We start from the raw sequence: 10963 nt of genomic DNA, 5'->3' as shown, positions 1-10963 counted from the left end.
AAAGAAAGAAAAAGAAAAAAGAAAGAAAAAGAAAAGAAAAAAGAAAAAAGAAGAAAAAGAAAAAGAAAGAAAAAAGAAAGAGAGAAAAGAAAGAAAAAAGAAAGAAAGAAAAAGAAAAAAGAAAGAAAAAGAAAAGAAAGAAAGAAAGAAAGAAAGAAAGAAAGGAAAAGAAAGAAAGAAGAAAGAAAGAAAACTTGAACCGGCTGATTCCCAGACAAACACATTCTAATCTCAGCTACCCAAGAACCGTATGGATTGTGACATAAACAATAGCTGTCCCTGAGGACACTGTGAATGTCTACCTCAGAGTCAATAAAGAACCCTGCTAAATGCAACAGAATAGCTGAGGTGAGGCTTTTTAAAAGGTGACATATAAAGACAGGTCTGAAGAAGAGAGAGAACCATGCAGGTATCTTCAAGATGTGTCTTTCAAACAGCAGCCTCTGAGTCAGGAGCATATGTCTACCATTTGGGGAACAAAGAGGGTACAAGTGTATCTAGATTGAAAGACAACATCAAGATCTGAGAATTGAGTGGCACCTAGATTGCATAGGATCTCACAGACAATTGTCACATTTTTATCTAGAGAGAACTATTTTTATCTAGAGAGAACTGCCCGTAAGACAGTCTTGAGTGGTGGTGTAATGAAGCCCGATAATCAAATCTCACTTAGCTTTACTGGAGCATGAGAAAATAAAATGTGGTACCAGTCAGAAGATTATCATCATCACACAAGTGAAAGATAATGAGCGCATGAAAGCCAAAACCACTAGGGATACAGAATCCATGAAAAACTGTTAAAGGATAAACTATGTCATCAATACAGAGATGTTCAAGTTGGCTTCATTTTTACCGATGAAAAGTTATTATTTTTGAATTGAGGAAAGCTAGAAAATCAGCACATACTAGGGGTCAATTTTCCTTCAGTTGAGCAGTACAGGTCTGTTAGAAATTAGACAGACAGGTTACAATATTTTTAAATATGCAAGTCTGCGCCTCAAGGATAAGACAGCAGCAATTGATGTCTCTCTTATTCTATATTTCTGCATGTACTGCTCTTAGGATAATCTTATCGAAGAGGAGTATGCTGCAGGTATTGCATGAGATTTCTGTCCTCAGTTAATTACTCATAAAGGAAATATTGATATTTTTCCAACATAATTTAACATCCCATATAGCCTATGGTATATTGAAAGATTAATAAAATGAAAAAATGAGTTTGTTGGTTCAAAAGCATTATAGTAACTTCATAGAAAATTCCCATGCTTGTGAAATGTTGATTGCCCAATTCTATACTTAAATACAAACCTCAGATATCCCTGTGTGTGTGGAACTCAGAAGACAGCATGCAGAAGTCCATTTTTTCCTTCTACCATGTGGGTTCAGGGATAGTACGTGAGTCCTTGGGCTCGGCAGGGACCACATTTACCCACAGAACATCTTACCAGTTTGCAGTGTAACTTTGTGTGTATGAGTATTTTGCCTGCATATATGCTGCTGCAGCAAGCATGGGCCAAGAGCTCATAAAGACAGAAGAGACAACAGATTCTCTGAAACTGGGAATCAAGCCCTGTTCCTCTGCAAGAGAAGCCAGTTCTCTTAACTACTGAGTTGTCTCAGTAGTCTTCAAAGCATAGTATTTTGATGGGAGAGAAATTCAAGATCTCTAGATATTAATAAAAAACTAGAAGCTTCTTGTTCTATTGGTTCTTACAGTTTTTCCTCCTCCTTTTCTACAATGATCCAAGAGCCTCGGGTACAGGAGTTGTGCTGTAATATATTAGTTGGGACTAGGTTTTTTAACGTAGCGGTGTGTTTGGGTCAACAATTGACTAAAAAGAGGCCATCAATTTGGAAGGCGGTATATGGGAGCATTTGGAGGGGAAAAGAAAAGGAGGAATAATATATATATACCCTCAAAAATGAATGCTATCTTAAAAATATTGAAAATCTTCACAAGTTTAGCACTTAAATAGCAAGTAGTGCTTAAGAACATTGGTGTGCAATTGATATGTGTGTATGTATTTTTATTTATATGTAATAATTGTGTAAATAAATATGATTATTGTATTTAATATAGAGGATCCACGGAAAATAAATATTAGCTTAGCCTATCCTTCTCCACTTCATCCTAATATTTACTTGTGTAGGTGTGCAAGCTTATGTATAGAAAAAAAGGCTGCATTCTCTTATTTTCCAAGAGAAAAAAAAAGCCAAAAAATATTGTCAAGGAGAATTGCCTATCAAATAACATGAAAAGTGTTAGTTACTTAGAGTAGGATGATATATTTAATTTAGTGTCAGGGATAAAATCAAATCTGGATTTAGCAAATGAATTATAGGCTATAATATGCCTTTGTTCAGGAAAATTTATTTTTGAAAAATATATTAAAATATACATTTGGATTTTCCATGGTTTCCACCTCTTTCTCCAGCTTCCTAATAATTGGCTGGGTCTTCCAACAGTGTGCTGTTTATTTCATCTGCACCTGTGATCTGTTCGTGGTGTTGCAGTCACACTGGGAAGAAAGCAGGGTCTCTTAAAGTGATTATGGAGTAACAGGGGATCTTTAGCAGGTTAAGGCAATTACTTAGTTTTCCTACTTGTGACAGATTTTCTTTGTCTCAAAACATAACCCTCCATGCAAAGGGGAAGCACATGTTTATTTGTTTTCCAGCTAGAGCAAGTGACTCATTTTTCCCACCCTTCCTCCTAACCACCAGACAGGCGCACACCCAATCCCTACCATCCTTCCTTCAGAGACCCAGGCGGCACACCAATTACTATTTTTCAACTACTTACAGTTTACAGTATCAGAGCATTTCCACTATACATTGTTTGAAAGCCTTGATTATTTGTGATAGCTCTCTATTTAGAGAACCAGAACAAAACACACACACAAAAGAGAATTTCCAAGGACGAGCAATTGACATTTCCTCAGCCATATTTATTGTTGCTCTTTTCATAACAGGCAGAAACTGGAAACAGCTTAAATGTCCCTCAACTGAAGAATGTATAAAGAAAATATGATGCATTTATGAAATAGAGTATTAACCAGCAATTAAAAAAACGAAACAATAAAATCTGCAGGTAATTGGATGGACTAGAAATGAATCATCATGAGTGAGATATCTCAGGCACAGAAAGACAAATATGATATATATTTGCTCATATGTGGATATTAGCTTTGGAGTCAATGATAAATAGACTATAATCTATAGAACCACAGAGGTTTGGTATAGAGTAAGAGACTGGGTTGGGCAAATAATTCTTCATGAGTAACAGAATAGTAAAGGATGGCTGGTAGAGAGGCTAGAACTGAAGGGTCAAGTGTGTATGAGGAAAGGAGAGGTGGACAAGGGAACACAGATAGAGACAATTAAAATTAAGAGTCATTTAGAAGGCAAAATGGAAACCTAATACAGTAGAAGTGTACTAAAGTGTACACATATATGAAAGTAATCTAAATAAAGTCACCAAGCAATAGGGAAGACAGAGCCCCAACTAGCCATATATTGTTATCAAATGAAACTTCTAGAACCTGGATTAGGTTACATCTAATTGAGCCAAAGGAGTCCCATAAGAATCCCTAAACAATCTAAACTGTTGCCAAGACTATAGGTTTCTCTCCACAAGCTGATGGCAAGGCCCTATTGCTGAAGACAATACCTACACAGCCCATGGAACATGGAAAGTCACACTGGTGCCTACCCAGCCTTCACCCACACTTTCTTGAATTTTGATAGACGAAAGTACTCTGTGAGCTACCAAATCAGCCACAAACCCTTTGATCTGTAATGGTGTCCTGCCTGCAAGATATGCTGGGGCAATGGTAGAATAAAAACTGAGGGAGCAACCAACCAATATCTGCTTTGACTTAAGGCTCACTCCACAGGATAGAACCCATACCTGACATTGCTTGGATGACAAAAACCTAAGAATGAGCTCAGGGACCTAGGGAAAAAGCAAATACTAGTCTTAAAAAAAACTACTGGAGAAGTAGCAATTGAATGACTTGATGATAATCTGCTCTACTCAGACCTCTGGGCCCTGGTCAACCATCATCAGAGAAGCTTGCTCCTGCAACAAATGGAAACGAATGCAGAGACCCGCAGCCCTATACTAAGCAGTGACTGAGAGAACTTGGAATATTCAACCCTAAACAAATCACTCCCCTCACCTTCAGGGATTCCTGGAGAAGAAGAGACAGGACAAATGTAAGAGTCAGAGGGGATTCAGGGCACCAAGAAAGCAAAACCCTCTATTTTACCATGATCAAAACTCACAGAGGCAGAGGCGGCACGGACAGTTCCTGCGCAGGTCTATACCAGGTCCTCTGTATACATGTTATAGCTTCTATTTAGAGATTTTAATGTGATTCCTGAGTGTGCCAATGAGGGGGGTTTCTTTTTCTTGTGCCTTCTCTTGGAATACTTATCTTATGTTTGTTTTGTTTTGTGCAATTCTGCTGTGTTAATTTTTATCTTTATATTATGTTATACTTATTCCTTAGAAATATCTTTTCCAATGAAAGAGAAAGGAGGTAGATCCAGATGGGAGGAACTGGGAGGAGTAGAGGGAGCAGAAACTGTAATCAGGGTATATTATGTGAGGTAAAAAAAATCTATTAAAATCTTTTAATTAAAAGAATAAGATAAATAATAAAAATTAAAATTCTACCAATTATCTCATAGTCCCAGAGATTTCTAGTAAAGAATATCAATAAGTGTTCAATGGAAATTTGTTGTTTCTGTTCTGGTCTGCTATAGGTACTTGCCTGTATGAGTGATGCTTAGAATTTAAAAGACGAATAGATGAACAAGTGTTTAAATGAAAATGATAATGTAAACAAAGAAAAAAAGCAAAAAAGAGAGGGGGGGGTGTAAATTACAATGAATGTGAAGGAAGATTTAAAATTCAGTATTGAATCTTCTCTAAGTTAGATTGTCAAACAATTTTTTTTCCTTCTCATTTACAGTAGCAATGACAGAGATTGGTGACAAACAATGCTCTTCATCCTTACTCACCGGTTTATGACAGGGCTGAATGTGAACTCCTGGGTCTAAAAGGGTAGGTGTGAAAGCTACTTGCTTCCAAATAGGTCAGTAACATGTGATCCAGCACAGCTCATAGTCCTGTAACTTCTTGAAACTGGAAGAGGATATGTAACAAGATGCTATGAGAGTCTGCTAAGGGTTCTCAAGATTAATTTAGGCATGAAATAGGGGTAAACACTCAGTGATGTAGAAGGATTTAGATGCTGCTGCTAATCCAGCTGCCTTTGTCCAGTAATTCTGTCCATTGAGTGAAGAACAAGCCTCCTTCTCTGCTCTGACCACCCAAGAGAGTACTGAAGCAAGAGAGTATGAATAACATAAAACTATATACAATAAGAACAGCTATCAAGCATTGTATAGAAGAAAGAAAAGATAATAGCATAAGCAAAAATGAAGCTACAACCAACAAGAATAACATCAAGCAAAAAAAAACATCCTAAATATCCAGGCCGTAGGTAATTGGAAAATAACAGAGATTATTCCAATAGTTGCCCCATATACTAAAGATTTTAAGTCTTGTACCTAATATGCCCTTACTATGATATGAAAGGATTATAACCGTGACTATCTAATCTTCAACCCCATCAAAGACCTGAGAAGGAAAATATTACCTGAGTAAGCAGAAATTGCAATCAAATGACTTTCCAATTTGCAAGAAATGACAGAAACAGTTTGCTGCCTGGAGAGTCAAAGTCTCCCTAAAACATTGACGCAATCAACTTTGGCTATAGGCCTAGATTATCTGACAGACCATTTATAAAAGTAGGAGAATTTGAAGTACTGCCCTTCCCTGTCTTGGCAAGGTTCAACAGTCACTTTTCTTGTATCCTGCTTGTTCAGATTGGACAGTATACTTACTGTCAGCATTCAATACAAGGGCAGTTCTTTGCCTAATAGTCCAGTTTGGCCAAAAAGAAAACAAGTTACATATGGAGTGACTTTGGTACCCATCATTATCTCATGAGTAGATCAAAGCTGCCATTGATGGAGTGGTCATGTCACATGTCGACAGAATTCTAAGTTATTAACATATTTAAATGTTATATTTTATAGGTCTTTGAAATGTTTAAAAATCACCTAGCTATATGGAATACACTGTTACGCATTGAGAAAAATCTAAACTAATACAATTATGAATATAAGAAACATGAGTGACTATAAACCTGCAGTTCTTAGTAGCCTATATAACTCAAAGACTAAAGTTTCATATTACAAAAATAAACCATCTTTAAGCAAATATACAGCATGAGGGCAACAACCTTGAAATTATTACAATATACAAAAATACCTTAATCAGAGGTAAAAATTTATAAAAGCAATATGACAAAAATATCCTTAATTTTTATCAATATACAAAATACCATTAACAGAAGTAAAAACATATATACAATATGGCAAAATAATTTTATATTTGTATCAATATACAAAAATTATGCAAACAGAATAGGAACATATACATATAACAGATGTAATTTTGAATTTGTATCAATATACATAAGATCTTAGACAGGAATACAAAAATAATTTTAGCACATGTAATTTTGAATTTGTATGAATATACATATGATCCTAGACAGGAATACAAAAATAATTTTACATATTCATCCATATAAAATAATCTATACCAAAGTAAATTATCTAAAACTTATAGTTGCTAAAATAGTTTACAAGTAGATACACTTATCTACCTTACTATCCTATTCTCTCTATTTCCTCTGTTAAGAGTTCTGGATCTTAGATAAAATGTTTTAGATCTGATGACTGGTAGTTAAAAAGTCAGTGTGCTGGTTAATATTTTGTCACAATGATCATCTGGGAAGAAGGAATCTCAAGTGAGAAAATGTGACTCTCATATTGGCCTGTAAGTTAAGTCTATAGGATATTTTCTTGATTAATGAATGACTGACATGAAAAGGCCTACCCTACTATAAGTAGTGTCATCCCAAAACAGGTGCCTTGGGTTGTATGAAAATGATAAGTAACCCATGAGGAGCAAGCCAGTAAGCAATATCCTTTCATGGTCTCTGCTTCAGTTTCTAACTCCAGGTTCCTGCCTTGAGTTCCTTTCCTGAATTCCCTCAATAATGAAGTATAATGCAATATGAAATAAATCCTTTTCTCCCCAGGTTTATTGTGGTCACACCATTTTATCAAAGCAGTCGAAAGTGAACTGTGACTGTAAGATTTTATGTCTTACATTATGCACCAATCTGTACATTACTTTGTATATTTTTCAGTGCCCAAATTTCATAGACTTCAAACAAGGAACTGTGATCTTTTTATTTCCATCTTAAAAATAGGAAAGGTTGTAAAGGGTGAGGAAAAGAAAACCAAATAAACAAGCACTAATTCCTCTAAAATAATATGCATATGTCTAGAGAAAACCCTGTTTTCTATTCATTTCACCATCGTGGTTATTTTTGACAACTTTCCATAACTACACCCAATACCTAGCTAATTAACTCATGAAGAGAAACAGCTCATTTTGTTCATAGGTTTGGGTATTCCTCAGTATGGTAGGCATGTCTTAGGGCTTTTAAGCCTATAGTGAAGCTGCTTGTCAGTGGAAGAGGTGGAGCAAAAACTGCTTAAATAAATAAGAAGGTAAATGAGTAAAGATATGTCAGGTGGTGATGGCACACACCATTAATCCCAGCACTGAGGAGGCAGAGGCTGGCGGAGCTCTGTAAGTTTGAGGCCAGCCTGGTCCACAGGGTGCGTTCCAGGACAGCCAGGACTACATAGAGAAACTCTGTCCTGAAAAACAAATATAGAAAAAGAAAGAAAACAAGTAAGAGTAGACCAGGATCCCATGGGCCATCAGTAATATGTCTCCAATAACCAAAATATCTGTACTAGACCCTGCCTTTCACATGACCCACCACATCCCACTGACATCTCTCAGAAGATGTCAGCCTTTACCACACGAATGTTTCATTGTAACTTATGATCTTAACTATACTAATACTAAGTTGGAATTCATCTATGATTAGGCACACAACACACTTAAATGTTTGAATAACTTCTTGGACAGATAAGTTATTGTGTCTACATATTTTTTAAAAAGTAAAAGGTCTCACCAATACTTATAGGATGTAGGATCCTCATTTGTTCATCCATTTGGGACATGGTGGATGTGCACGTGTGTGTGCGTGTGTGTGTGTGTGTGTGTGTGTGTGTGTGTGCTGTCTTTGTGTCCCTTGGTCCATTTTTTTTGGCAGATGAAGGGTCAAAATTATATTTTGATTTTTCTTTGATTTCCAGTTTCAGCTTCTACTCTCTCAAGCTTCTTAAACTCCAATTCTACAAATGAGAAATGGATGACAATCTGACAAGGATGTGCCTGTCTCTTTAAAATGTGTCCTTTCTATCAGGGTCTTAGTGTAGGACCACAATTACACATGAGTAAAAAACCATCCTACCTCAGAAATAGTTACATACCCTGGGCCTTTTCCACTCACCCCTTGTTGACAGAAACTGAAACAACCACCCACTCTGTTTAATAAAAGCATGGATGTCTTTGTAGTAACGTTTATATTCCCTAAGCCAATGAAGAACAGAATGCTCTTGAATGCATTTCCCTAGCATACATAGAAATCCATCTGTTTGCTGCCAATACTGTCCATACATGGGTGTAGATATTATCACAGCCTTCTATCTGCTTTCTTGGGAGCTTCTCTATGGTCTTAGATCTTTACTCACACTCCAGCGGAATGATCATTTCAAAATTCAGGGTAATTTTAAAATGCTGCTTATTTATGCTGTCCCCACATCTGTTCCCCAGAAGTACTATTGACATATACCCTGGCATCTAGTTTCATGGTTTTGTCATTTTAAATAGAATATAATTCTTGATACTTGCTTTAAAAAAAAAAAAAGGAAGAGAGTCATGTGACACATTAGGTAAATCTCTATTTTAACTTCTGTCTTTTGCCAATCCCTGGCCAGGCATATAAACTAACACACACACACACACACACACACACACACACACACACACACACACACAAACACATGGTACTTGCTTCAAGCCGATCACCTCAATCCAGGCTCCAGAACTCAAGAAGTGGAAAGAGACAACTGACTCCCTCAAGTTGTCTTCTGACCTCCACGCATAAATTCCTGCATATGTGAATATGTTGTGCATACACACAGGTACATACATACAAACAATAAAGGAATTAATTGATGTAAAAAGATAACCATTGTCATATTAGGAATAACTAAGAATAAGAAATTTATTGAAACATTTTAATAATAGAATATTTTTTATACATCATTTATCTTAACATGAGAACAATCAACATTTTGATTTTATTTTAAGTAGCTATTGCTTTAATTTTTAGAAGGTGGTAAATAGAACTACTATTTTTAATGTTGTTAGCAATTATATAAGACATTAAAAATCTATCTAGGAGTGACCATCACCTGTCTCTGTCTTTTATATTTCTATATTGTATTTTGATAATATTCATTCACAGATACATTCCCATTCCATACAACGATGATTTTGTATCATTATTCTTTTCAAAACCTATGAAGTACCATTAGGGCTTCCTATCTAGTCTGGAGTGTGTGACAATCCACTGGAATACAATAAAATTATCAGGGGTCACATCCTTGAGAAGCAAGATCTCCCTCTCCCAGAAACTGTCAATTACCAATACTGTCTCAGCTAGGGGTAGGGCATTTTTCCCACCTCCCCATCCCATGCTTGGATTTTCATCTGGTTAGAGTTCACATGTGTATATTTCATGTTCACACAATAACTGTAAGTTTATATGTTCAACCTCCAAGTTGCACCCAGAAAACATTGTTTCTTTGTAAGCAGTAATTCACTACCTCTGGCTCTATGTTCTTTCCAACCCCACTTCTTAAATTATCTTTGAGATTTGAAAAGAGGTATGTGATGTATATGTCACAGTCAAGGCTGGTTGTGGGTCTCTGATTTAATTAGTATTTGTAACAAAAAGAAGCTTCTCTAATAAGTTTTGAGACATACACTTATATATGGTTATAAAAAATAAATTATTAGATATTGACTTAATACATGTCCCACTAGAAGATAATAGTAGTAAGTTCATCCCAAAGGACTATTACTCTGTCTAACCACAGTAATCTTGCTGAGTATGGATTGCATCTCTGAGTACAGTCCTTAATTCTAAGCTGAAACACTTTGTTACACCTATATTTGTGCTACTGTTGCATCGGTAGACATATCTTGCCAGGTGGTCATTGTTGTAGTTTGTAGTTCACAGATAGGTAAGGTTCATTATTACTTTTCTTCTAGGATAGCATACATTCTAGAACAGTGCAAACTAGACAAAAAGAATGAAATTTCCACATCAATACTTCTAAAATTCTTTAGTATTAATATTTTGTTTCCCTAAATATCTTAATTGGAACTATTTTATCAGTACACCCTTATAAGAAGAACAATTTTCAATCATATTTTGAAGTATATAAATACATATTTTTTCTATCATTGACTTTACTTACTTTTTGTGTGCTAGGACCTAGAATATAGTATGACTAAGTTAGGGGAGAAACTATAAAAATAAAATCTTTCTTCAGCCTCAATACTGTTCACTTACTTTTAAAGCTTCTCATTTTAGCCCTCAATTTCTTTATAAAACTGTCTCATTCTTTTGATAACACGCTACTCAAGTTATATAACAATGCCCTTATTGCCCCTACCATAGAATCAAGTATTCTAGTCATTTTCATGTCTTTGATCAACAGTTACTTTTGTGATGCACTTTCATCAGAAATAGTTACCATTAAAAATATCTCAACAGAAACCAAATATCTTTTCCTCTGCTCGTCATTTCATGTCTTTTACACATAATATATGATGACATATTCCATACACTGAAAAATTAGCTGAATAAAGGCAGAAAATATA

General features: G+C 35.6%; 1 long non-coding RNA gene across 1 annotated transcript; it reads left to right on the top strand.

Annotated features, from left to right (window-relative positions):
• Positions 1-4050: 4050 nt before the first annotated feature.
• LOC125396195 (uncharacterized) lies at positions 4051-8565 on the top strand. The gene is made up of 3 exons (XR_007230744.3): positions 4051-4218; positions 4980-5071; positions 8323-8565. It is a non-coding gene; the product is annotated as an uncharacterized LOC125396195 (long non-coding RNA).
• Positions 8566-10963: the final 2398 nt, after the last annotated feature.

Source organism: Myodes glareolus, chromosome 14 (genome assembly GCF_982192425.1).
Source record: "Myodes glareolus chromosome 14, mMyoGla1.1, whole genome shotgun sequence".
NCBI classification, from domain to species: Eukaryota; Metazoa; Chordata; class Mammalia; order Rodentia; family Cricetidae; genus Myodes; species Myodes glareolus.
This window is presented reverse-complemented; position numbering and strand designations above follow the sequence as displayed.